General features: G+C 35.6%; 1 protein-coding gene across 3 annotated transcripts in view; it reads right to left on the bottom strand.

The window, feature by feature from the left end:
• The window catches only part of LOC112049579 (kinesin-like protein CG14535), a 413,102-nt gene that overhangs the window by 138,683 nt on the left and 247,792 nt on the right, over positions 1-26,627 (bottom strand). Inside the window, exon 1 of one of the 3 annotated variants that reach the window (XM_052883593.1) lies at positions 8,644-8,764. The exons of 1 other annotated variant lie outside the window; for it this stretch is intronic. The gene's annotated coding sequence lies outside the window, so the exon portion shown is untranslated. Of the gene's footprint in view, positions 1-8,643; positions 8,765-26,627 lie in introns of those variants that run through there. One more of the 3 variants, XM_052883594.1, reaches the window with a different exon arrangement.

The raw sequence follows: 26,627 nt of genomic DNA, 5'->3' as shown, positions 1-26,627 counted from the left end.
ATTTATGAATTCGGACGAAGAGGGACCTATCGGAATTAATAAGGGTACTCTGGTGTTATTATGTTAGGAAATAATTAACATAATTTATGAAGATTTACAACAGCTCAGTCTTCTAAACCTGCGTTCCGAACCGAAAAAAAAGAACATGTGGAAGAGTTTACAAATAATCAAAGACTTTTCAAAAGTGCTTGTAAACTAAGCCTACTTGTGAAATAAACGAATTTTGAATTTGAATTTTGAGCTAATTCGAACTCAAATACGAAAGGTTTACTAGGTCAAATACTAGACCTAGTCAACTCCAATTTAGTGTGAAATTACTTTTACACAAGGTTGTGGTTTAAAGGGGTGAAAGTTATGTATCAAAGGTTAGATATCCCGTCTTATATGTGAAAACCATCACTTTTAAGCAGAGTAGCAGAGCAGACGTCCTTCAATGTGCTGCCTTGTTTCCATCAACCTGAGACGTAGATGCTAAGCCTTAGCTGCAATATGTATTTTTTAATTAGTCATATTTTTTAAATATGACCAATATTTAATTAAAACATTAAATTAATTTAAACAGTATTCCCCCCGAAATACTGGGGAAATACTGTTTAAATTGGGAATGGGTACGACAATAGACCAACTGGGCGAGGATCGTACCACCATCTTCATTACAGTACTTCAGACAGGAAGACAGAAATAGAGACAAAACTGCATGGTGACAGTACTCAGTATTAGTCTATTAATCTATGGATAGTACCTACGTCTCTGGACGAGCTGTTTTAAAAAAACATATAACAATAGTAGTTGATATTAGGTAGGTACCTATGAGAAAAATCTCTGGTGAACATACGCGAATTTCTTCACACGCATTATAAATTTTACAAACTGATTTGCAGATGTGAACAATAACACCTGTGTTCACATAATAACACCCATAATAATGGAGTAATAATAAAATATTAATAATGATGATAATAATGAATATCATAATGATGTGAAAGTCACAGGGTTAGTCCCATTGAGATCATAGAATATACACACTATGTGAATACGAAAATCTCACGAAAAAAGTCTCGTAAATTACTTCACACCAAGTTGGGGTTGAAAGGGGTGAAAGTTATGATTCAAAAGCACGCCTAATTTTACTCGTTCATAAAAAATGCTTACACAACTTTGTGCGTATTTAACGAACACAAAGATTTGTATAATTAAAATAATTACAAACAGAAGTTGAATTACAAAGGGAAAAGAGTTCTCAAGAATGCCTTTTCGCTAACTTTTCCTGACGTTTTCCTAAAATACTTGCGTTTGTAATCTTAAAATAAAACACACGCCGACTTTTCCGTTTTCCTCCCCAATTATTATTGTTGCCTTTTTTGTTTCCCATTTTATGAATCCAATTATTACTTATGACTCAGTAATGAAATGTTTAATAATGACTATATGACGCGATGTGCTCTTTATTAAAATATTAAATTTAACTCACATTTTATCTATAATCTATAATAATACTATAAAGATTTTGTTTGTTTTTGTTTGAATTGAATAGGCTCTAAAACTACTAGACTGATTTTAAAAATTCTTTCACCAATTGAAAGTTACATTATCAGGGAGTAACATAGAATATATTTTATCCGCGTACTCCTACGGGACGCGAACTACAATAAATATAAAAAGACCTTATAATACTAACAAAAATAGCCTATGAAGACTAATATAACAGTAGAATATAAGAATATCCAGATATGTAATTTTTTTTAATTTGTATCTTGCAAGTTGTTCATTAAATTTACGAGTATTTTAATTTAGTGCTTAAATTTAATGTGTGGGTGCTGTTTTGATAAAAAGATAAAAAGTGTGTTCATGCCCTTTATTTTCCAACAGAAAGTGACAGATAATACTTGTCCCAAAAGATTTAAACATTTTCATGTACATTTCATTTTGTATTTTCATATATTTTATTTAGTTTTCAAGAGATTTTGAGAGTGAAAATAATATTAAGTCAACATTTTCAACTGTGTCAACATCTCAATTGACCTCTCTATTTGCTTTCATAAACTTAAATTCAAACTTTTTGATTAAAATCTGAATGTTTACCTTTTAAAACGCTTCTATTTATAACATTTTCAAACTGCGAGAAAACCAATAAATTAATTTCGTATATAACTTTTTGAACTTTAACATCTGAATTTTCATAAAAAATAATCTCAGTTAAGAAATAAATGTGATTTACATATTATAAATAAACACCATAAAATTGTAAATCATGATGTTTAGCTTTTAGAAAATAATTACGGTCTGGCTCTTAATCTAACACCAAATAAACTAAATGTGATATCAATTGATTACAAAGTCTTTTTAATTTAGTTTCCAAGATTCGACAAAAACATACTGTCAGGCAAGTTAAATAAAATCATGTAAAACTTTAAAATTTTCTAAAGTATATGCAGTGTCGAGCACTCATAAATACATACATATATCCAAAACTGCTCTGCCTACCCTGAATACTCATTATGAACCTGACACCTGTATTGGGTAAGGAATTTCCTATTTTGTACAATTTTTATAGTGCATACCCTAGTTCAAACCGTTGTGCACGCCGCTGAGTATATGCATGTTACGAGTAGAAAGTCTAAGCAACGTGGTTTTATGATTATTACACTTTATAAAACAACAGTCTCGCCCCCGTTTTATGGATTATAAATTTCATTGGCGTATGCGATCCATCGTTTACTGCCCGGATACGTGGCGGGTAGAAAGTGTTTCTAATCAAAACATCGTAAAATACCCCACAGTAGCGTTATAACTTACATTATTTTTTAAAAAGGGAAGTTTTTCAACTGTTATTTCAAAAAGTTAGTAAGAAATGTTTTATTTATTTTGAAAAAAAAAAAATACTAATAAACATGGAGATGGACTCTACAATGAAAATGATCGAAATAATTAGTTGACTTTTATTGTACCAAACCGATTTTTAAAATTCTTTCACTAATAAAAAGCCATGTTTTTTGTGAGTGTTATAGGTTATATTTTATTCCCAAACTCTAATGCGAACGGGAACTACCCCCATGAAACCACGGGACGTCTGCTAGTATTAAAATAAAGTTTTTTAACCACTTGACTCCTAAATGGACGACCGGTCGCCCATTGTATCCGTTACGTGACATGTAAAAAAATATAAAGTAAACTAAGGGCAATAGGCGAGCACAGTATCATGCTCCGCGCGATAGAGGATTATAAAGATTTTTTAAATGGCTCACGACAGTAGATTAAAACCGCATTCCCTGACTGTCGGCTTCTTCAACGCAGACGGGCTTTTCGATAAAATACTCGCGGGCAGCGATATAGAAACAATTGTGATATTGTCTGTATCAATATACGTGACGATGTGAGTTCCTGTCAGCAGGTCTTCTATTAAAGTTACTTCGGAGTTACGCTTTCATGGTTTATCTTTCTTTTATTTAATAACTGTGCCATAAAATGCTTACGTTATGGGTTACGGCATAGTAACGTACTACTTACTTAATAGAAAACTGAAATATCACTTTTATGGTTATACTTTTTTCATCCCCATTAAAGGTATAAAATATTGGTTACAATAGATGCTATTAAATTGTAGAATCTAATAAACTTTATTAAGTTTATAGCACTAGGGTGGTAAACTGAGGATAGATGGACCAGTCAGTAACGAACAATTCTTCATCACTATATAAAAAAAATATAGAAATAGAAATAATCTACTGTAGGATAATGAATTATTTATAGTCGACCACCATAATTGCAGTACAGGCTTTTCAATTTAATAATAATAAATTGCGTCCGCCATTGCTCGCGTAGAAGCTGAACTTAGAGAATTTTTCTAGACATTTTGCGGCGCTGCCTCGATGTTACTTTAAATCATAACGATACGACACTAAGAAGCTTACTTTAAATTAAAAGTATCGCAAAAAGCTTGGACTTTGACGCTGATACTTGAAAATGCAGTCACATCTCTGAGGTATTATGTGTTACGGGGTCGTTTGTCTAAGTGGCTAACTTATAAGTCCATAATAAAGTCTTTATAATATACAGTTACCTACAGTTTATTTGGATTCCGAAATCTTTCCACCGGATCCGAAACCTAATACATTTAATGATATTTCTATTATTTTAATGTCGAGAACAGTTGTCATGTTTATTTTATTACACATGACCAATATTCTTCCTTTCTCTTCTAATTAAAAAATAGTTCTAAAAATAGTCATAACGATAATATCTGTGAGGCGGAAACCGAAATTAAGACCTCTTGGAATCTAGTCCGACCTTAAGCCTTGTAGAGCAAAATTGTTGTTAAATTAATTTAACTGTCATAAAAGAATTAGTCCAAATGTTTTTATTTTAACAAAATTACAGGCAACTTAACAAATTGGGTGTGAAATTTTATTATTATGCTGCCAAAAGTTTATTTATATTGGTCAAATGCTTCTTTGAATAGCTATCGAATAATAACGACGCAAGCTTCAAAATTCTGTTTCATCAACTCAAAATAGCCGATATACTCCGGTCCGGGGCATGTACCTCCAACTTTTCAGTTGTGTGCATTTTAAGAAATTAAATATCACGTGTCTCAAACGGTCTGCGTGTGTGAAGTCTGCCAATCCGCATTGGGCCAGCGTGGTGGACTATTGGTTTAATCCCTCTCATTCAAGAGACACGAGCTTAGCAGTGAGCCGAATATGGGTTGATAACGACCAAACCTGCGAATAGTAAATATTGGCAAAATGCAGCCATAAATAGATACTTAATTATAAATATCGAAAAAAACGAGCAAGCCTCATGTCCCTAGAAGTTCAGAAACCTGTCCCGTCGAATCGAGGCAGAAACTTACTAGTTAAACTTCCGAACCCTCTCATTAGTAGAGAGGCTGGGGTCGTACCCTCTGGTGAGACATTAAAAATCTTTTACTTGACTTACGCTTTCTCTTACTAAGTCCAAAACAGCTCGTACTTATAATACCATTTTAGACTTTTCTTTCTTTCTTCAATTTACTTATTGTTTGATTTAATTTATTTTATTGTAGTTATTTGTTTCAATAACTTTTATTATTTATTCAATAGAAACCTTATCTTATAACAGTAGATGCACAACACTGTCAAAATCACGCTAGAATTGAGATAGACGTATAAGTTTTAATAATTAATAATATTGATTAATTAATTTTTTTTCACTTTAAACAAAACCTTTTTTGTATATCCCAACATAATGTTCTGTGTTACAAAATGTAATTAATCAATCAAATATGAGTGCGATGCGGATCAGTGGACGCCTACCATAAAGCACCGCTTCGTTAGAGTAGTTTAATAAGGAGGTATTATTCTTCTTTTCTTGTATCATATTCATCCTTCCTTTTTGCGGTCATGTAACTGATATCAAAAACAATAAACAAAGAAACCAATGATCATGACTTCACGTGGTGTTAATGTGGATCACGAAGACCCGGGTTCGAGACTCAAGATGGATCACATAAGTGATTTGCTTCGAAGGAGTACGAAGCAAATCACTTGTGTAATCTGTCTCCCTTTTCGCGATTAGCATGTTCTTAATAAATCAAAAAATATATATTCTAATTTAAATAACAAAAAAAAATGTGGTCCGCGGTATAATTTAGTGTCTAATCTAATATTTTTCTTTTTCGATAAGTATTTTCAATATAAACCACGTTCAAATAGTTTAACGTAAAATTCGTCATGTACAAAATGACATTCTGCGTATGAAAACATATGATGCCTTTTATCTGAGCTCAGACGGTTCTTGCACTCTTAAGGCCTAAGGGCCTGTGTAGAGGCTGTCTACGCGGAAACTACGTTTGCTACACTGGACATTTGAATTGTAACATTTCAATAAAGTCTTTTTTATATTCGTGGTATTCAAAACAACATTTTGGAAGTAGAAACAATTGAGCCCAAACGGTTTATCATATAAAACTCAAAGGTGACTGACTGACATAGTTATCTATCAACGCATAGCTTAAACCACTGGAAGGATCGGGCTGAAATTTGGCATGCAGGTAGATGTTATGACGTAGGCATCCGCTAAGAAAGGATTTTGATCAATTCTACCCCTCAAGGAAAAAAATAGGAGATGAAAGTTTGTATGAAACTTTGTCAATTTTGCGGTGATTTGGCTAAAATTTGGAATGAAAACAGATTTTACTCTGTATTAATACATAGGCTACTTTTTATCCCGGAAAAATCCATGGTTCCCGCGGGATTTGTTAAAAACTGAATGTCCGCTAGTCAATAATAATTATAGTTTAAGGTTAGCTATAAATGGAATTGATATTTTTCAAGTGACAACAAATAAACAAAAGAAAAAATTATACATATGGTGGATGGTGAATGTTAGTACTTATCTAAGTATACGGAAGTCAACGAAATGAAGAAGTAAACAAATGAAATGATATCTCATAGGTTTAGGGTGAAGAACATGTCAAAAAGTAACAAATGTTCAATACTTATAATAATAAATAAGCTCATAAAACGTCAAGTAATATTAAAGCTAAAGTAAAAAATTGTTTATTCATTAATACTGTTGTTCATTTTGGACTCCTTTTTTTACATACTCGTATTAAAAAAATGGTGAACGGTGGTAAAATCACCACCACAAAACCAGAAACAAGAATTCTATGGTGGCAACTTTAAAATTATTATTACAAACAATAAGGGTTCTATAATATTTCTCAAGTAGCATTAATAACGTCATACTTTCTTGAAAAACCACTTAAGACCTGTTGCTTTGAGCTATTGCAAAAACCTTGCTATAAAATAAAAAGATTTTACTGAACTTTGGAATGTATGTATGTTAGTAAAGTTATTAGGCACTTTTCTTTTAATTGTTGCCTAATTTGGACTATTCTCAGTAACAAGCATGGATTCAGTTGTCGAGGATGTTCCAACAACGTGCTAAAATCAAAACGTATGCTCGTAAAGCACTGCTGCTAATCTTGCTTTCGGATGATCAGACTATGTTCCCATAATGGCAGGCGTCCACAGATCTGCATCGTACGTATCGGACGCATCGTTTCAAACTGATTTCAGTATTCTTTGTCTAAAAAGTCATAAAAGTGCGTCCACTGATCTGCATCGTACCGATCGCATCCGGATTTTGTCTATCGTAAAATTTAACTTCCGTATAATATATTACGACAGATAGGTAATTACACTAGTACACTATAGTTGTACAATTACTTAAGGGCACTGAAATTCGAAAAGACCAAGATTCAATCGTTATCAACCCATATTCGGCTCCCTGCTGAACTCGAGTCTCCTCTCAGAATGAGAGGGGTTGCCAATAGATGCCAATAGACCACCACGCTGACCCAATGCTGAAGATTCAAAGGCAAACAAATACATACTATTGTCGAATGCATTGTTAAAGAAAAGGTAGGTCTCACACCACCAAAGAATGCTAACGCAGATTTTGCGATTACTTAGACGACAAAATAGAAAATCAGTAGCCCACACCAAAAAAATCAGTTTCTTCCGTCTATGACTATAACTTGGCTTAAGGGAAAAGACACACTGTCATCATTGACATTTTGAGCGTTACTTTACCATATTTTAACACAATATTCCTAAAATATTGCCAAAATGATTGATCACCAACGAATTGTATCAGTAAATCCTAGTGACTCAGTTCGCATTGATATTTATTAACATACTTGAGTAAATTTTTCAGAAAACCTTTCCTTAGATATATAAATAACATAGCGGCCAACTAATCAAGTAGGAAAGAGCTCAATTTTGTGAGATAGAAATAAAGACCGTAATTTAGGCTGAAATCCCGCTTATGTAGAGAAAGCCTGACTTGGAATGATCGTCACGTTTCAGCGAGTAAGACCTGAATTTGTTGGTTTAAGCTTTTTTGGCTCGTGAACTTTTTAGACGGAAACTACTCGTAAAAGTAATTTACTCGTATTTTCTACGGACTTCTAAATAAGCGGAAGGTTTTCTAAATTACTTGCGTTTTTTATGTACCTATGATAGATTTCTCAGCTTTTTTTATGGTTTTCTTAATTATCGCTATTTGGTGCTACTGTCATGTCAAAAAAACTTAAACAAATTAGGAATGCCAGAGGAATTATTCGTTTCGAGAGAAAAGGGTGAACGAATTTAAATAATTTTAATAGAGGTGAATAAGAGATAAATTAAAAATAACTGAATAATTAATATCAAAGAATAGATACAAGTAGGATCACAAGTGCAGAATATAGTGAATATATTTATATTCAGAAAATGTAAATAATTGTTCATAATTTTCTAAATTATATCTACATAAAAAGCTTATTAAAAATCAATTTTTGAAAATATTTTTTTTACAATAACGATTACTATATTAACAATTAGGAAAAGTGTATGAAAATAATAAATATATTTAATTCAAGTAATAGAAATACATTTACAGAATTCACGTTTTATAGAGCAAACACTTAGCACTCTACCATTTTAAATCATACTTACCAAACGTAATACTGATTTAATTACATTTACATAATACAGACCCACACATTTTTAATTATGTCTAATTCATAAAATTTAACATAGAATAATCTTTTATACGAAAAAAAAAAACTTTTAACACCCCACAAATTTAATTAAAACCGTATCATGAACCACGAACCTCATAGAAGCATGCATTCAAAAGCACTCAAAATAAAATATCAACCCTGCACTGCACGTAACTGTACACACGTAACCGGGAAATTCAAGGCGCGAGATACGTGCGCCACCCACGGCGTCCGATGCGATACTGACTGACCTGAACTTCAGGATCGAGTATATCTAGTGCATCTCGCATAACCGTCCATAGTAGCTCTTCAGTGCGATGAACGCCTGGTAGGCCCGAATCTACTGCGTGGAAAATGTAACTGCCGCTTTTCCAGCGACTTCGCGGATTGGTCTTTAGATACTGAAAATCTTTACTAAGTTTATGTTAATTGATAACGATAGTAACAAGTACAGTACAATGCATTTTGAGTTCGTATTTTATATTTTGTATGTTTTAATAATTATAAAAATAATTGTATGAAGTGACGGTATTCAAAATCTAAGCATTAAAAATTCGATCAAACAGAGTTACAGAAAAGTAATTTGTAATTAATTATTTTAGTAACCGACTTCAAAAAGGAGGAGTTTTCAAGTTGTCCTAAAGATATATACTCTTAATTTAAATAGAATTCCTTTTGACAGTTAATAAATGCTAATTCCTAAGTGGCATATTAGACTTACTTTAAGGATGAGAACTTTGTATGAAAATTTGTAAAGATGAGTAAGTAAAGTTTTCTACGCGGAATACTATCGCGGACTTCTATTAGTGTGTTAATATTTTATATTAAAGTGTTTATAAACTAAAACGATAACCTTATAAAAAATCAAAATTGAACTGACACTCAAAAGTTGAAACAATTTCATTAATCGAGTCATCTGAAACCGCAGTTTCAGCAGAGTTTTATGACCCATCTCGGAAATCTTTTCCGTTAAAAACATTCGACTAATTGTATATTTCAAGGGAAGGATTCAGTAGGAATTAATGATATACATAAACTAGAGATTCGCTGTTTTCTGAAATGTATTAAAAACTCCGAACGCTTAACATTGTTAGAAGATTGAGTATTACAAGAAGTTAGTGAAATTTAACGTAGGTATTGGCGTTTTTCAGCTGACTTCAAATCTTTAACTCTTATATAGTCAAAAATACTGTTTATTGAATAATTCTAACGTGACTGTTAATAAAACAAAGTAGAAAAAGATTATATTACGAGTATATTAACACCTATACTTACGCCTACAATGCCTTAAAAAATATATTCAAATTAATTTATTTTAAGGAAGACAGATTATATTCTCAGCCATTTTACGAATTACAGATTACTTATTTTTGGTTCATGCAATAGGGTCCTATGAAACAATTAAAACAACAAGATCATTTTAATTGATATGAGCATTTCTTTATACTCCAAATAATTTAAATCAGTCATTAAATTAATAATTGATCACGTGAACAAAGTGACATCAAGTAATAGTTAGTAAAATACTAAGATTAATTTATTGGACATATCTTAGTATAATAGAAGTTTATTTAAAAGTTAAATTACTAATTAGTCACATAAGTAGGCTAGGTCGTTATCTTATGAAGTACCAAATTGATAATTTACAACAAAGAAAAAAAACCGGCATGATTGATACACACACTTTTCGTACTCCGTTACATATGTGTATATCTTCGGTGTAGTATATCATTGACTCGCACAAAGATTTCAGTAGGACGGAGTAATTAGTGCTGGAGGGAGGTGGTCGGGAAACTCTGACAAACAATTTTCTCTATTAATTAGAGGGACCTTTAGAAGGCCACTCATTTGACGCTGCCTCATTTGCAAGCCTTTATCGACTCTTCTTTTGGATCGGAAAGTTCTTTGATGGTATCGAATACGATAACGTAACGTAAATGCTTAGAAGTAGGAAGGTATACGTAAGTATGGCTTCTGTTAACATTGGAAGAATTATTTCTTTAAAGTAAAGAATAAAATATCATTTTTTCTTCAATAAGTACATTTACACATATAAACAATTAGCTTACGCCGCGCGGTTTCACCCGAGTGGTTCCCGTTCCCGTAGAAATACGGGGATAATTTATAGCCTTCCTCGATAAATGGGCTATCAAACACTGAAATAATGTTTCAAATAGGACCAGTAGTTCCTGAGATTAGCGCGTTGAATCAAAAAAACAAACAAACTCTTCAGCTTTATAATATTAGGGCAGATAAATCATACCTACGTATATTAACGAAACCGAAGCTGATATACAGCTACTTTAGCAGGAATTTTCAGTAATCTCCCGTGCATTGCGTATGGATATTGTATATATTTGGCTACGAATATTTTTTTTTTATAAATTGTTCTTGTTTATTATAAAAAGCCCTTCAAGAGTAAGTTAAAATATTGCTTCACCAATAAAAGTAAAACAAAAGGCATTGAAATGAATTCTCTTGACACCTGCTAACTCACTCCCCCAAATAAGAATCATTGCTCGTTAGAGTGAGTGAGCATTAAAGTGAGTTAAATTTGTTTTCATTAGAATATTTACCTGCCTATTGGACCGTTTAATATGATCCCCGGCGCCGAGGGACGTGACCTCTGTAATGCACTGCCACGTCATTCCAAACACTTGTAACAGATTTTTATATCAACAAACATATTTTTACCGTTAAGAAATCGTAATATATCTCTTAACATATAAAAAATAGGGTATAAAATTGTCTGTGTTATGATTTTTGGATGGAATACAAGCGCAGTAAAGTTTTAAGAGGGGTGAGTACAGAACGCAAGATGTGACTGCCCCTGTAATAAGATAGTATACCCGTGGGAAGGATTTAGGGATATTGTCTATCGATGACCAGTTTAATAAAATATCTGTTTAAAAACGTTTTCAGAGTCTCTAAAAACATAGAATAATAATGGCGAATATAATGACGGCCTCCGTGGAGCAGTTTTATGCGCGGTGGATCTAAAAGACGGAGGTCCTGGGTTCGATCCCATGATGATAAGTGGTGATGTAATCAAAGATAGTAAGATTAAATTAAGAAAATTTTATGATATGCAGGTTTGCTCACGATGTTTTTCCTTCACCGTTTGAGACACGTGATATTTAATTTCTTAAAATGCACACAACTGAAAAGTTGCATGCCTTCAACCGGATTCGAACCCACACCCTCCAGAATCGGAGGCAGACATATCCACTGGGCTATTACGGCTCTGATGGACCAGTGGATATGATTCTTGATCAACTAAACCGATTTTGAAAATTCTTTGACCAATAGAAAGCCATGTAATTCCTAACTGACATAGGCTATATTCTATCCCCGTATTCCCAAGGAAACGGGAACTATGGGGGTGAAACCGCAGGGCATATGCTAGTTTTAATATATATTTGTGGAAACGACACAGTCAAGCGCCAACTTGTCTAAAATTGAATAAAAATCTTCGTATCGGCGATCAAAAAGCCAACATGTTAAAAGGTGCGCTGTTTAGTATCGGAATACCCAGTGAAAGGCTTTCAACTGCGCGCTGCATATTTCCCCGGGGTGGGCTGTTTCCTGCACCAGTTCATAAATGAAATTATGACCCAGATAAATAATACAATACCGTTACACTATTTGTTATTACAAGCTTTTGTTTAACTTGCTAGGTATATAAGTATATATGTAAGAAGCATATTTTTGGCTTAAACCTAACTAAGGATCACTTCTTCTAAGTTTAATAATAATAATAATAATAATAATAATAGCCTTTATTCCAATAACCAAATTACAAATTACAAATACATAATAATACAAATTACAATACAAATTACAATACAAATGATACAAATATGTCAGTATGCAATAAACAAATGTCAATATAAAATCAAATTATTATTAACGTCAATTATATTTTATTCTATTTTCTTTGTCTATATTATATTATGATGTCAATTTAATAATTTACGATTATAAGTATGTCAGTGTTTTTATGTTGTTATTGGAGCACCCAGTTTTGGGTATAGGCCTCCTCCATCCTTTTCCATTCAATTTTATCTCTCGCAAGTCTAGTCCAATTTATACCCGCCGTGTCAGTGAGGTCGTCGCGCCAGCGGCGCCGCGGTCTGCCTCTCGGTCGGCACTTATCGCGTGGGTACCAGTGAAGCAGCTTTTCCGTCCATCGTCCATCCGTAACTCTTGCGATATGGCCTGCCCAACGCCATTTAAGGAGACATGCTAGTTTTGCCGCGTCAATTATTTTTGTCTTACGTCGAATACATTTGTTTTTAATTTTATCTTTCAGCTTTAGGCCTAGCATGCTCCTTTCCATTGTTCTTTGGGTTACTTGTATTTTATTGATTATTTCCCTAGTGATCGGCCAGGTTTGACAGCCATAGAGTAACGTAGGTGTCACTACCGAATCCATTACTTTCTTTTTAAGTTTTATGTCCATTTTTGATTTAAAAATATGTTTCATGGACCAATAAGAAGACCAAGCTTTTTTGATTCTCCTTTGTATTTCTTCAACATAATGTCCTTTGAACGTCATGTTTTGCCCTAAATAAACATATTCATCTACGTATTTTATGTTGATACCTTTTATTAGGATAGTTTTTTGGTCTCCATTTGTCATTACGCATGTTTTTGCAGGGTTCATTTCCAAACCACACTCACTACTAAATAGGTTTAAGGTTTCTAACATATATATCAGATTCTCGTGGTTTTCTGCTAAAATAACAATATCGTCAGCGAATCGAAGATGGTTCAAAAATTCTCCATTAATGTTTATCCCCATGCCAGGCCAATTTAGTTTTCGAAATATATGTTCTAATAGAGCAGTGAAGAGGTTCGGAGAGATTGGGTCTCCTTGTTTTACTCCTCGTTCCACATTGAATGCTCTACCTTTCTTTTCTAGTTTTACTATGGCTTTACTTGATAAATATATTGTTCTTATAATATTTATATATTTCGTACCAATGTGTTGTTCTCTAAGTGCTAGCCATAGCGCCTCATAAAAGATAGAGTCAAAAGCCTTTGTGTAGTCTATAAATGCTATGTAGAGCGTTTTGCCATATTCAACATATTTCTCTATGATTTGATTTAGTGTGAAAATGTGATCCAATGTTGAGTAGTTGCTACGGAAGCCGGCTTGTTCTCTGGGTTGTTGCATGTCAAAATCTCTTTTTAATCTATTCAAAATTACTTTTGTGAATAATTTATAAGTTGTCTGTAGTAAGCTAATAGGCCGGTAATTATTTATATCTTGTGGATTACCCTTTTTATATAGTAGAGTTATAATAGCGGTTTCCCATTCACTTGGTATTTTTTCTTGGATAACAATGTTATTAAATATTTCAGTTAAAATGGGAGTTAATGGCTCTATGATTATTTTTATAGTATCGTTCGTTATATTATCATGACCTGGGCTCTTCATTGGCTTCAATGAGTTGATAGCATGTCTTATTTCACTTTCTAGAAAGACTGGAATTTCTTCCACACTTGTATCTTGAATCATCGAGTCCATTTTAGTTGGCTGGGACATGCTGTACAAGTTTTGAAAGAAATTGGTAGCTACTTCTAAAATAGTATTTCTATTTGTAGAGGCTGTACCGGTTGTGCTTTTTAGCGTTGGTATCCATTCCTTAGTAGTATTAAGGCGTCTATGACCTCTTTTGACTGATCTCCGTTTTTCTATTTCTTCTTCAAGTACCTTTATTTTATATCTTTCTTTGTTAATTTTTAGACACTTTCTTATCTTCTTGTAGAGGTATTTAAGTCGCTTTCTTTCAGAGTCCGTTCTGAATGACTTTTCTTTGAGTGTTGTTCTCTCGGTTATTAACTGTCTTACCCTATCTGTTACTGCACTTAACGATTTATTACTGTTCGTTTTTGGCAATTTATTTACGCTTTCTTGAACAGTGCAAATAAGATCTGTATAAGATTTTTGTATATTCTCTGAATTCTGAAGAGATTTTGAGAGCTCTATAAAATTATTTTTTTAAATTCTCCTTTTCAATTGGTGGGTATCCAGATTGTGTTTTAGTAAACAATTTTCTTGATTTTTTATTTTTCATATTAATGGTAAATGTTGCTCTCACCATTCTGTGATCAGTCGGGTGGGAAGTACCAATGATCTCTAAATTTTTTATAAGCGAAATGTCTCTTCTTTTCGTTATAAAGAAATCAATCTCATTTAGAGTCCGACCGTCCGGTGATCGCCACGTCCATTTCCGTTTGTCTTTTTTACGAAAGAAAGTATTCATGATGTAGAGTTCATTTTCAAGACAGAAATTAATAAGTCTAGAACCCCTGTTGTTACGAGTTCCGTATCCCCAGGCACCCATTACTGCGCTATCTTCCGGAGTGGCATGTCCAATTCTTGCATTAAAATCACCTATAATAATAGTTTTTGACATGGGCTTCTCTTGTGCTAACAATATATCATTGTAGAGACGTTCAATTTCCTCTTCAGATGATTTCTCCGTAGGCGCATAAACTTGTATGATGCTTAAAGAGGTATGTTCTATACTAACGTCCAGTCTGGCGACTCTATCTGAAAAGGAGACAAAATCAGTTATACAATGTTTGAATTTCTTTCTGACCATGAATCCCACACCATTTCTTCCACTTTTCTTTCCAGTGTACATTAATATATATTCTTCGTGCTCTATTATGTGAGTTCCTTCTTTTTTGGTTTCTGAAATGCCTAAGATATCCCATTTTATATTTTGTAGAGCTAGCTCTAGCTCATCCATGCGACCTAAACCTACAATAGATCTCACGTTGAGCGTGCCAATATACAAGTGTTGGATGGAGGGTGTCGGGCTACTGCTCCCACGGGGCCCAGCCGGCTTGGGAGAGATATTATTGTTTGTATTTATTACAGAATTTTCATATACGGATTGGAGAGAGGCTTTTCGTTGCTATGGTCTATGTGTCTGTTTATTAGAATTTGCAGTATTAATTTGAGAGGATGAAGATGTGTTTGATACAATCAGTTTCGGTGTCATGTATGATTCAATACTGGTTTTGTTCTTTTTATTATGGTAAGACATAGGTAGATCGGTTTTTGGTAGAGCATCTGGGGAGACAGATGGTTTTCTTTTATTATTTCTCTGTTTTGGGCTTTCTTCTTGAACTCTTGCTTTGTTTTTTCCGGGACTCTTTCTGTTTAACGTTATGATTTTGTCATACTTTATCACAACATATTCCCCCTTTTCTCTTCTAGATAAGAGTTCTTCCTGTAACTCTTTCCTTTTTTGTAGTATTTTAGGTGTATAATCCTCTTTTAGATAAATACTTGTATCTCTTAATAAATTCTTGCTCCGCAAAATTTTCAATTTTAAACCCATTGTAGTTACGGTTACCACGACAGGTCTAATATACCCCTTCTTTTTTCCCACTCTCTTCACCGACTCTATGTCTCTTTGATCACATGGTATCTTCATAACGTTATTTAATAAGTCCAATACTATGTCTTCCAGCTGACTGTAGTAATTTTCTTGTTCTTCTAGACCGAAAATTATAATATTCCTTTTCTTCAAATGTTGATCGACTCTGTCTAAATGTATCTGCTGCTGTTCTAATTTTTGTTCTAGATCTTTCGTTTTCAGTTCTATATTTTCAAATTTTTGGTTTATATTTTCATTTAAGTTTTTCAAATTTTCTTGTACTTTAGCCATATCTTGCTTTTGGCATTGCATATCTTCCCTAATTTGCATCAAAATTTTCATAATTTCTTCCATATTCATAAAAGCGCCCTCTATTGTTGAGTAGTTAAAATTCCAGTGCTCCCACAGTTTCTGTTGAACACTTAAATAGATTCACGAATCACTTTTAAGATTTATATGGTAAATAAGGCATTGACCTACTGAACGTGACCTTGAGTACGGGTAAACATATGACAGTTACACGGCACTTTTGAATTGTATTTAACTGCTAAATAGTCCTTTTAAAGTTTTTACACACAATAAAGTACTAAATTGATTTGATATTAGATTATATTTCGCAGATGCTACACTTTATTAAAGTTTATGCGCAACTATTTGATAGTTTTGTTAACGTTTTCTCTGTTGTCACTGTTATGCCAATTTATTATTGTTTTTCACAACCGTTTTGATCGTAAATGTTATCACTGAGCTATCACCACTTTATGAATATATTTTGATATGATTTACATGTAAATATGAACAAAAAACCATTTTTCGTAAATTAATAAACGGGAGCTCGCATATGCGTCGCGATGGTCGCGCCCTCTCTTCTAAGTTTAGTTCTTTAAAACTTTGCATGCTTGTTTAATTTTGTGACGAAATTACTAAACTAGTATTTTACTAGTTATTTCAAAGTATTGAGGGTTTTTGTATTGTTTGTTAACAAAAGAGGTCCCAGCTCCACCAGAGGATGGTTTCCAGTACGATACTGTCTAAAAGGGGATCCGCTGGATGCAGGTGGCTCAGTATCGTGATGTTTGGAAGTCCCTACAAAACGCCTATGTCCATCGGCTGATATGATGATGATGATGATGATGACTGTCTAAAAACTTGTTAAGGCTCACAGTAAAAATAATATATTTTTTAAAAAAGAATATTTGCCATATCTTTTTAAATATGAATAGTATTAATATTCCCTTCCAACTAGTCGAGTGAGACTGTATTAGGAGTAGGTACGACAATAGTCAAAACCCTTCGGCGATGAGTCCGACCACTTTACCGTTAGCACGAGCTATTGTGGCTATAAATTATAAGCCATACATCTTTTAAGTTAGATCATCGTCACTGAAGATAATGAAAACATACATTATTTTTGCATCTTAATTTAACGACACTACAATGCCTGGGCCTGTAGCTATGTGGCGCGTCGATTCTCTTTCTACAAACGCTAACGCTTCAAAAAACTAAAAACATGTATGCGAATGACGTATTCGATCGACCACATCACGTGACCTGTCGACAATGAATGTCATTCCCATACATTTTTAATTTTCGAAGCGTTTGCTATTATAGAATAAGAATCAATGTGCCTCTGGCTACAGGCCTAATCTTCCCTCTTTACAGGAAACCGATATGGAGCATGGAGGAATTTGACGGCCTCCGTGGCGCAGTGGTATGCGCGGTGGATTTACAAGACGGAGGTCCTGGGTTCGATCCCCGGCTGGGCAGATTAAGATTTGCTTAATTTGTCCAGGTCTGGCTGGTGGGAGGCTTCGACCGTGGCTAGTTACCACCCTACCGGCAAAGACGAACCGCCAAGCGATTTAGCGTTCCGCTACGATGTCGTATAGAAACCGAAAGGGGTGAGGATTTTCATCCTCCTCCTAACAAGTTAGCCCGCTTCCATCTTAGACTGCATCATCACTTACCATCAGGTGAGATTGTAGTCAAGGGCTAACTTGTAAAGAATAAAAAAAAAATGGAAAATATAGTAATAGCAAAACCTTAGATACATATAGTTTTCAATTACCCAATAGTCCACAGTATACCTACACGGACCTGTAGGTAGCTTAGTAACGTAAACCAGAGCGGTCGGACTCATCACCGAGGGGCGGTGGTTCGATCCCCGCCCCGTTGGTCTATTGTCATACCCACTCCTAGCACAGTCTTTCCCGACTGGTTGGAGGGAAATGGGGATATTGGTCATATTTAATACATATGGCAAATATTAAAAAAAAAAAAAAACAATATTTGGGGAGATAAATCAACAGATTCTATATTAAGAAACATTCCCATTAGGTAGCCCACGCTCTGTCCACGCGTGTATGCCCGGATCAGTTTAATTGACTCCTCCGCCCCGGATCGCCAGATTACGTTGAAAAACGTCCCGGATTTAGCCGGACCGGATAATAGGGGCCTTTTAAAATATATTGAGTGTTTGTATGTATTTTCCGCTTGTTATTATTCCGCTAAGCAAATATTAAAACAATTATATTTGGAGAAATCTAATTACTACATATTATGAAACACGGCTAAAACTCACGTGATACAACGTCGTAGTACGAGTATGCCCGACAAGTTTCGAACCCATACGGGGCCCTTAGTCATGAGCTGGATCTTGCAACGCGGCACGATCCAAATTGATGCCGCGTTGTCTTGTCAATAAAATTTTGAAATGAAATGAAATTAAATTTTATTTATTTTTCTTAACATTATGATATGTACTTAAGGCAATATAATTGTGTTAGGTTATAATTAGATAATGTGATAATGTGGGGACTGGAGCTTGTACTGGTTAAAAACCTGTGTAGCAAGACACCCTATAACCCCAGTCAACCAATACCCACCTACTACCAGACCGTCGACACACCGCAATCGACCTTTAAAATATGAAATTTTGGAAAACAAAGTTAATGTATCGAGAGTTAATAAACGATTGTGTAATAAATCATATTAAAAGCTTTTCTATTTGATCTGCATACCTAATGTGGATATAACAGAGTATAGAAGTATTTTGGAATCATCAATCAATTTATTTGGCAACAGGGATCGAATGTACATTCACACGCTACATTTGGAAATGTAAATGGATTACTAACTAGCATTGTAAAATGAAATTAAAAAACATTTTTTTAGTGTAATAATGTTACATGAAAAAACCTACACATACACGTTATTATAAAATTGGAGTTTCTTACCATTTCCAACAAACAAGAGCTTTGAGCTTGACAAAGTCTGCCAAAATTCATAGATTTACCTGAAACAAAAATAAAACTTTCATTACAAAGTAGAAAAGATAACTCTCTTTTATAAGAGAACGGATTTGTAGTTTAGACCCATCATACTATTCCAATGCAGCTTGGTGGGTTAGGATAGTAATGGTTGCCTCTTACCTTATCTTATCAGCCGATAGACGTCCACAGCTGGACATAGGCCTCTTGCATGCACCTCCAACAACGATCTCGAGCCGTAAACATCCAGCGGCTGCCTGCAACCCGCTTGATATCCTCGATCCATCTAGTGGGGGGTCGTCTAACACTGCGCTTTCCGGTGCGAGGTCGCAATTCCAACACCTTGGGACCCCAACGTCCATCGGCTCTTCGAACTATGTGGCCTGCCCATTGCCACTTCAGCTTCGCGACTCGCTGAAGTATGTCAGTGACTTTGGTTCGTCTGCGGATCTCCTCATTCCTGATTCGATCACGCAGAGAAACTCCAAGCATAGCTCGCTCCATTGCCTGCTGAGTGACTTTGAGCCTTCTAATAAGGCCCATATAGCATTTAAGGCAATAACCAACCTAACTATGGTTGCCTCTTAAAGGATCACAATTAGATGTTTATGATAACCGCCATATAATCTCCTCGGTGTGGGGGTGATAAACGTACCAATCAGAGATTGAGAAAATTTCAGAAGGACCAATATTTTACTGACCCCAAGATTCTCATGGTCCAAAGCCGCACAGTACACAACATACAATAAAAATATTAATAGCTATTTATATAAATTTATTCGATTTCCCCAACTATCCAGCAACAGAAATCACTTTAGCCTCACGTGCGATGCGCGGAGGAAATCTCGAAATGGGAAAAGAAAATAATAAAAATGGCGGCAGAGGGAAAATGACAACGCAAATGCCTCGTGTCAAAAGTCTGGAGGAGGGTAGCAAGTGAAGCGGACGTAATTTCAAATTGCCTCCTTGTACGACGTGCGACCACATTTTTTGGCACTCACTTTTATATCAATTGCCCATAACGTAAACTACGTTAAAACTTTTTATTTTGCGGTTCTGGAACACTGTTTAGTGGTCTTTTACATTTATGGGGTGAGTTGATACGTTCTTTCCTTTTTAAGACGACTTGGAATTATTTATTTGTGACTAGCTGACGCCGCGTGTTTTACCCGCGTGGTTCCGTAAGAATACAGGGATATTATATAAATTACAGCCTTCCTCGATAAATGGGCTTAGATAGCCCATTTATCGAATCTGAAAGAATTCTCCAAATCGGACCAGTAGTTTCTGAGATTAGCGCGTCCAAACAAACAAACAAAGTAAACTCTTCAGCTCTATAAAATTAGTAGGTATAGATTTTAACCTCTTCTTATTCGATTAAGATATAATGTTATGAACAGTCATATATTTTTGGTATAATTCCTTTCTATAGCCTGATTATGTATTATTGTAGTCTCCTTTTCAGAATTTTATAAGTTAGCTAAGCGAAACTTAGATGTGGATTACAAAAATAAAAGGAAAAACCAATGTCGAACAAAGGTTTTCACAAAAAAATCAAACTGTAACCAAAACAAGACCCTAGAATGAAAGAGAATTACCTTGAGTGGAGTCACGAACTTGTGATCGTTGTATGTAGGGTTAAGGGATCCCTTGACAGTGAACTAACACTCCCCTTTTCCACTCAAGTCACTTTCCGCCTATTCCAAGTAACCTATGAAGGATTATCATACAATAGGTGTGGACGGCTCGATCGCCACGACAAGAATGAGCTAGACTGTACGGCGAGCGCCAGTTGTTCCCGCCTGTAACTCTCTACTCTTTACGGAAACGATACGAGTGACGTCATATCCATCTACTACTATGCCTACAGTATTCATAGGTATACACAGTACAGAGATTGCTAAGTTATTTGTAAGTCCTATAGCATTGAGTAATGAACGCTTTATAATTCTCGGTATGGAAGCTTCTGAGTATCATTTACGCTTGAATGGCTGAAGGCGCAAAATACGCTGCGTACGCCGTTTCGCACCTCAAGTGCAAATAGCCTTGCGGACTAATTCCAGATTGCAAGCTCTAAGATGGCTTGCGCTTGATACCGTGCAAGCTGTTTGCTTTTGTAGTGACGATAGTTCTCAACAATGAAATGAAATGAAGAACATTGTTATGCTTATCTATGGGCATATATTAGGTAACACATTTTGAATATTTGATGATTTTGTCAACTCTTGGAGTGTTATGATCTAGACTAATAATGTTTTGACGGCCTCGTGACGCAGTAGAATTCGCGATGTATTTTTTTCTCTTTACAAGTTAGCTCTTGACCACAATCTCACCTGGTATGATTTACAAGACAGAGGTCCTGGGTTCGATCCCCGGTTGGCCTGATTAAGGTTTTCTTAATTACTCGAGGACTGGCTGGTGGGAGGCATCGGCCGTGGCTGGTTACCACTCTACCGACAAAGACGTACCGCCAAGCGATGTAACATTCCGGTACGATGTCGTGTGTGGTGTGACTTTTCATCTTCCTCCTAACGAGTTAGCCCGCTTCCATCTTAGTTTGCGACATCACTTACTAACAGATGAGATTGTAACCGAGGGCTCACTTGTAAAGAATAAAAAAATAAATATATTCTCAAATGCTCCACAGTTCCGAGCTCAAACAAGCATAAGTCTAGAAAGTTTTATCCCAAACACTCCAACTTTAAAACGAGATTATAATCATCAATCTATTTTAACAGCCCACTACAGGTCCAGGCCTCCTTAAAAGAGAGGGGATTTAGAACTTAGACCCACCATGTGCTCCAATAGGGGCAAGGGGGGGGGGGTCGGTTAGCAGGCGTAAGGTGATAATGATAAATTCTCAAACGACCAGTAGTGACCAACCGACTTTGCAGCTATTTACCCACTAGGTGGACCAACGACTACCGGATTGTAGGAAGCCGCTGGATGTTGGCATTGTTTTGGAAGTTCATACAAGAGGCTTATGTCCAGCAGTGGACGTCCATCGGCTGATAATGATGATGATGACTTCCTAACTGTATCTTAGTAGGTATCAAGGTATATGTGCTTTTTTGTCAAAAAACAAAACATTGTCTCAAAACTACGCGGTGGCGTTGCAAGATCATTAGACCAAGTGCGACACGATTTTACAAAAAAAAAAGAAAACTCAGTCACCAAGATTAATCAATTAATGTAACATACATTACAGTTGCTGATACGTAATCCATCGCCTTGCATACATTAAGGCTATAAAAGTCACCGTAATTAACGCGCCACGGCAAAAAACTTTCGACAATCATGAATCATTGGTGCAAATTTATGTCCGGCGTTGGCTGGTCCCCGTTTTTGCCCCCGGGGCCGCCGATAATCCGGGGGCAGTTACAAATGCCCCCAGATTTGCGACACGACGGGATGACGCGATAAGTGCTGCAAACACTCATAAATATAGTTACAGGATGCCGATCGAAATGCCGTCTGCTTTTGTTGTTCTCGTTTTAGTTGTTCCGTTTGACGAGCTGTGAGTTGTGACTTATTTGAATTGCTCTATAGTTGGAAGGTTTGAGGGATTCTGTAGAAGAAAAGTACTTATCGCCAAGCTGTTTTACAAAATTACCTAAACAACGCAATGTTACTTACATCAAGTGGCAGTGAATTTTTTGTTTTTACGATGATTTAACATGATTATTTTAACGATATTAGGTAAATAACAATTTTCCGTTATCGAACCAAGAATTCTCATTTACTTATAAAAGCATCGCATTGACTACTGCACCTAAGAAGTAATCACTTTTAATAGACCATCAGGAAAACTAACGAAGAAATATGTTGAAAAACACAATAACATTCTCTCATCTTTTTTCACTACAAAGTAATAAGAAAGAAGAAATAACAAAATTAACTTACAAACTAAACGAATAAAAATTGCACAGAGAAGAAAATATAATTCCGCAAACAAAGATTAACGTTCAATATCTCAAGTAGACGGTTTTCTCCACCTATTAACGGCGCAATAATTGATTCTCAGACGCATGGAAAAGATAGACGGAGCTATTTGCGAAGAAAAGCTTTCGTAAAAGTAATGTGATTCAAAATAAACATACTTGAGGTCCTTGCACAAGGAACGGTGTCGGAACGTCTATAGGGCGGCAACGGGACGTGGTATTGTTTAATCACCACGTCGCCAATCCGTTCGTGTCCCCGGGATGCAGACACTTTAGTATGTATTTTGTATCAAACGATATATGGAATAACTTGTCGTCTCGTCCCAAAATAAAAAGCTTAGTGTCGGTTAGTTAGCTTAGTTGTTATAACTATCCTTATGCCTGTCAACCTCAGACTAATTAGATAAAGGTTTGCCTCGCACGACATTATTTTTCTGTCAAAGTATATGATCAACGATCTTATGCGATTATAAACACTGTCTCTATAGAATCGATGTTTCATAGTTTACAATCGTGTCCGTCGGTTAAAAACCTCCGTAAAAATACCTTTTTGTGTAGTTAAATGGTGTAAAAAACGAACAAAAACAGCTAGTTTAGTATAAGATATGTATGAAATCTAAGCTCGTTTTCATTAGAAAATGGCAGAAAATTTTGTTCGTGAATTTTTTTTGGGTGAATTTGGGTGCCTTATGTATTTAGTCTGAGCTGTCAACTCACAATGGAAAACGTGGTGATGGTGGCAGCGTACGTATCCCCCCTCCTTTAAGATGGAAGCCTTGTAGTGAGCCGTTAAAAGTTAAAATACATTAACCATGGTGTTGTAATACTCAAACGTTGGCTTTTGTCAAAAAACATGTTTGAGCTAAGAGAATTATTTTTATTGTGTTAGAGCTTTTTCAGTTAGTCTGTGAAGGCATAGTACAAAAAGCAATCCTGTTAATCGAACCCGCGGCCGTTTGTTACCGTGCTACGAGCGGCAAATGGACAAATCAGATTATTTCACCCACTATGAGTCTGTAGATAACATTTTGACAGACATCAGTACAAGGTGATAAGCGATAGCGATTATATACCAACAAATTTCAGGATGATTATTTCAGTAGTTCAGATGCTTATGGGTGTTTTATTATCAGCCTATTTTTAATTGCCAAAATCAGAAGGAAGGCCTAACCATATAGTAGAGCTAGCCTTCCATAAAGTTTTATTCCTTATAGGCCACCATGGTGTTCCAATGCGACTACAAATTTTAGTAGCGATTAATTTTCGTTTGAGTTTAGCCAGAGCTTTTTCTTCGTTCTTGAAGTTTAAAAAATATATAAATAAATTTTAGGTATGTCCTACATTACGATGAAACCGTATATCATACTACGCATAATGCATGTACGTATGCATTTAGTAATATATAAATTTAGTGAAATTGTCAATTTAAAATTAAAAACAGATCTAACGAGTAGCTATCACAATAATATTATAAAAGTAAAAGTTTGTGCAAATGTGTATTTTTGTTCCTCCTTTGAACTGCGGCTAGTGGCTACTAAAGCGATTAGGCTGAAATTTGGAATAGAAATAGATTTTACCCTGGATTAACATACTTATAAGCTACTTTTCATCCCGGTAAAATCCATGGTTCCCGCGGGATTTGTGAAACACTGAATTCTACGCGGACCAAGTCGCGGGCTTCTACTAGTTATAAATAATAATATTATCAAATCGCTCCCGCTCTTGACTAGTACTACAACCAATCCAATGCTATAAATTAAGAGATCCCCGCTAAGTCCCCATCAGTTAGCGCGCCCCGCGGCGTCGCTCGCGCTCGGTCCACTTGAGTGGATATTATCTTAGCTAGGTTATCCTCGTCCTAACATTTCTCTTTTGTCCCGATGACTAACTTCCTTCCCCGAAAACCTTTTTACCTTTACACCTCATTTCATTAAGACATTAGTGCAATTTATGAGAATGGGCTTATAACTAGCGTCGCGTGAAGAACTAGCAGTCGCGTGTGACTTTGTCTGCATGAAAACGCTGAAAATGATTTTAAAGGCTCTATAGGGCCATTGGCGCTAACATGCGACCAACGGGATAATCTCGTGAAAATAAATAGACAAGTTTCACCCAATGGCGACGCAAACAGTAATACCAGTATCTTTTTCATTGCGTTGCTTTTTCATTGAAAGAGATGGGACTGGGACAACGACGCCATTTTTTTTTTAAGAGAATATTTGCCATATGTATTAAATATGACCAATATTCCCATTCCCCTCCATTTAGTCGGTATAGACCGTATTAGGAGTGGGTACGACAATAGACCAACGGGGCGGGGATCGAACCACCACCTCTCGGTGATGAGTCCGACCGCTCTTTCCGTTGGGCTATTGAGGCTGTATTGGACGACATTTTGTAGGTACGCATCCAGTCCAAGGCATGCACCTTCAACTTTAAGTTAAGTATATGCGTTTTAGGAAATTAAATGCAGAATATGGGTTAATAATGATGATGATTAGCTAACTTTAACTTTTCAATTTCCTATATATTTAAAAAAAATATCTCTCCGCTTGAAACCTATCTGAACATCACAATGGAGAGGTCTTCATTGTCTGAACGCACTGAACACGGCGTTTGCCAGCATTGCTTATTGGGTGCAAGTTATAAGAGAACGACTCAAAGGTAAAACTACTACAGAACAGTGTTCATCGTTGTCATCATCATCACATCTGCTGATGGATGTTTAGAGTGGTTTCACTAGCGTATTTTTTTACGATTATACGGTCGTTTCAGCATACCCGCTTACTCTTACGCTCGTACGAATTGAGCGTGTGCCAAATTACGCGCGTATACGCGCCTACATGCGCTTCCAGAAACGAGCTCATACACGCGTATAAAACGCTAGTCTGAAAGCGCTCTTAGAGCTCCCGCACTCGGGCCACCGACCACAACTAAAAAACGCCGCTACCGGTATATTTCCTGTAGTTTTCACACATTTTATATGGACTCGTCGCTTCTCGCTTCTTGTGGCCCGCACTAAAAGCCGCAACACGCCACTCGCACGATTTTGTTACTGCATGTATGGGTTAAAAAAGTAACAGCCACCGACCACAGGTGTCGACTTACCCATGATATCCATGTTATGAAGTTCGAAAGAAAAATCGCTGTGTGTCATATTAGATATTTACTTTGCAGGATCATTAAAAGATAAAACAGTGCTAACACGTGTTACTATACTACATTAGTATAGGTACATACAGACAATATGAAAAGTTGCAAAACTGAAGAAACCTAAGTCCTAACCAATCGCCGTAGATCATCATCATTATCCTTCTATTTAATGGCCCACTACACGGCACAAGCTTGCTTTCTTCCACTGGAGTCTTGGAGCTTAGACCCACCACGCTATCGAGCTTAGGATGATATTTGATTCCGTGACGATCATTATAATTTTTTACCAGGAATACAGTTGCAAAAGAGTCTCTACCATCCTCATTTTTCGCAA

This window comes from Bicyclus anynana, chromosome 9, assembly GCF_947172395.1.
Source record: "Bicyclus anynana chromosome 9, ilBicAnyn1.1, whole genome shotgun sequence".
Taxonomy (NCBI): Eukaryota; Metazoa; Arthropoda; class Insecta; order Lepidoptera; family Nymphalidae; genus Bicyclus; species Bicyclus anynana.
This window is presented reverse-complemented; position numbering and strand designations above follow the sequence as displayed.